Below are 2,922 nucleotides of genomic sequence, written 5' to 3'. Positions count from 1 at the left end.
ATTACAGATATTTTATATGAATATTGTTCACGGCTTACCATAACATGAATTCACATCAATTATGTCATTGAGTACTTATAACGGTAATCTGATATTATTATTATTGATATTAAATTATTTTGTCAAAGAAGAAAAGAAGAAAAAAGATCTTGTTATATTTTGAGGGTTCCAATTAATGTCTGTCTCCCTCAAAAGGGGGAATTGTTAAATATTATTAGTTATGGATTTATATTAGGCATGGATTTATATATATATTAGTTATGGAGTTGTATTCTTATATGTTCTGTACGGGACATTGCCTTCCATTGCATGTGCTATTTTAGCAAGTGGTAAATGTCAGCTCACTACATATTTAAGTTTAGCCTTGAGGTAAATGTCAAACTCCATATATACCGAGATCACGTGCTTCAAGAGACGTATATAATTCATGGCTCACTGTAGAGGTCGCTGTCTTCTTCCCTCACCATCATGAGACACAGACACGAAGATGTCATCTGTGCTGGGCCATGACATGACATAACAGCTGGTATATTACTTGACGGCTATGTGAGAAGCTGAACTGAGATACAGCGGCCATTTGCTATTCAGGATCCCGGAGAGAAGAAGAATACATGTTGCTTTTGCCATGTGGGATCTCAGAGAATGAACTAATGGACAATCTCTCACCTATTTTTTATTCACCTGTTTTTCTGTAATAACCTTTCTTTGATGGAAGAATCCAAATAAACCACTATATTTTTATCTGGTAACTAGTCCTGAGTATTTTACAGGATAAGCATTATTTTACAATAATAGATGATAGACAGATAGATAGCTAGTAGATATATAATAGATATATATACTGTAGATAATAGATAATAAATAGATAGATAGAATTACCTTCCTTTCTTCTCCACCAGGATCCCGTCCCTTTGGTCAGTGAGTGCAGCGGATCCTCTGCCCATAACCAGCATTTGTTGCTGTATATACTGTATCTATATAATCTCCGCCCCAATCCATCAGATGCTTCTGCTAAGTGCAAACAGTTATACATTACAGAATAATTGTATTTTATTTAATTTATTTAGTTGTTATTGAAACATCTGGATATATTAGATTATACATATTTTATACATATAATTATTAATGCTTTTTCTTGACTCTTAAACCATTATGTGGTCTTTCAATCTATTATGAGAAAAGCGTAAAGCAAAAGTTTTTATTGTTGTATTTAAAGTGGACTTTCTACCGATTTTTCATCTTGAGCTGGACACACAATGTAATCGCAGTTGCAGAGCGTAATAAAGTATATATTTTTATTTTGCCTCTCCGTTGTGGAGATATTAGCAATCAAAGTATATGGCACCTAATGAGTAAACTTTTGTTAAGTCCAAATGGGTGTTAGCAATAGTGTGCACTTCTCTCTGTATGATGCTGATCAATCATAAGCAGGCAGATGAGCAAATCATCAAGATCCTCTGCTGGCAGCTCCCTTTGCAATTGACATCATTGACATCCCAGATGTGCTCGATGGGAAACAAGACCAAAGACGGAGCAAACGACCAATATACAAACTGAACTCACTGCTTAATAAGTTAAACACCAATTCTAGACTCCATTGCTCTATTCCAGCCTCTGGTCTCCATTTGGAAACCACGTGAGCAATGTATTGAAGAGCACAACGCGAGTGAATGGCACACAGGTCCTATTGCTGTGATTATGCTGTGGGGTGAGCTTACAGAGACTACTCTAATTTTTCATATTAGGAGAGGAGGGTTTGTGAGATTGCCTTACATCAGCCTTCTGAAATATAGCTAAGACACCGATCTGTTTTCCTTTGTCTGTGGCAGGAGATGTCAGACTGGAGAAGGGATATTTGGGTTCAGATGTACCCATGAAGAAGATCTTTTTAACTTGCTACAAATATGCATGCAAAACAATCGAATAAGTGTAATTTCTCATCCAGATGGAGACTCTCCAGTAGCAGATGCTGAACAAAGTTTCCCATACCGGTATGACATCTATCCCACTCTCCCAGCAATCTCACTAATCTCATCTACCCTAAGGCCAGAGCCTATTGGAAGTGAATTCATCACTTCTTCTTCTTCCACAAGAACATCAGAAAATTCCAAATTTCCTGATTCTAATAAGATGAAAAGATCCAATTTATCGCTACACCATAAGCTTTCAGATGGTGGCATGAGTCAAATGTCTATGCAAAGCTATCTTAATGTAGACTAGAATCTTGGACTTGGCCAAGCCTGTGTGGTTGGGAACAAAATAAAAAGTGAAGAGATAAAAACATTTAGTGGTATACAATCTGGAGATTTAGATGGAGCCATATGGGACACTGGATATGACAGTGATGACCATCAAGAATCCTCCTGTGTGAGAAGAATGGGGTATGAAAATGTTTCCGCTATTCCAGGAGTGTGTCTTTGGTCCCGGAGCATGTTGGTTTCGTTCAGTAGCTCAGAGTCACAAAGCAGTGATAATTTAACACCTGATATATCAGGATGTGTTAATAGCAAGGCATCGTCTCCATCTGTCATTGAACAAAATATGGCCTCCGTGAAGGAAGACAGCAGTTCATTAGCAGTGTGAGCTTGTCAGCATGTGCTCAGGGTCTTGTGATACAAATGGGATATGCATGAGTGAGAGACTGGTATAGATAGGCATCCAGTCAATAAGATAGTGATTGCAGTACATTGAAACATCCATTTGGATACTATGGATTGTGACCGGAATCTGAACTTTTCCTACCATGAGGAGAGCACACACTCAGGAATGTGAAAAACAACCACCTGCTCAGGCATTGTTGTGGGAGTTGGAAGGGAGGAATGTGAGAACCAAACCAACTGAGATAAAGGAGGAATGTGAAAAAAAACCTGATTCACCGCGCATGTCAGTGCGTGATCATTCCAATTAATATTATAAAAAGTA

At 37.8% G+C, this 2,922-nt stretch overlaps 1 pseudogene; it reads left to right on the top strand.

The window, feature by feature from the left end:
* Positions 1-1,698: 1,698 nt before the first annotated feature.
* LOC141055935 (fibroblast growth factor receptor substrate 2-like) lies at positions 1,699-2,583 on the top strand (annotated as a pseudogene).
* The last annotated feature ends 339 nt before the right edge of the window (positions 2,584-2,922 follow it).

The sequence above is a fragment of the Dendrobates tinctorius genome, unplaced genomic scaffold, assembly GCF_039654945.1.
Source record: "Dendrobates tinctorius isolate UK_male_01 unplaced genomic scaffold, ASM3965494v1 ptg000192l, whole genome shotgun sequence".
NCBI classification, from domain to species: domain Eukaryota; kingdom Metazoa; phylum Chordata; class Amphibia; order Anura; family Dendrobatidae; genus Dendrobates; species Dendrobates tinctorius.
Note: the sequence above shows the minus strand (reverse complement) of the source record. Positions and strands in the feature narration are given on the sequence as shown.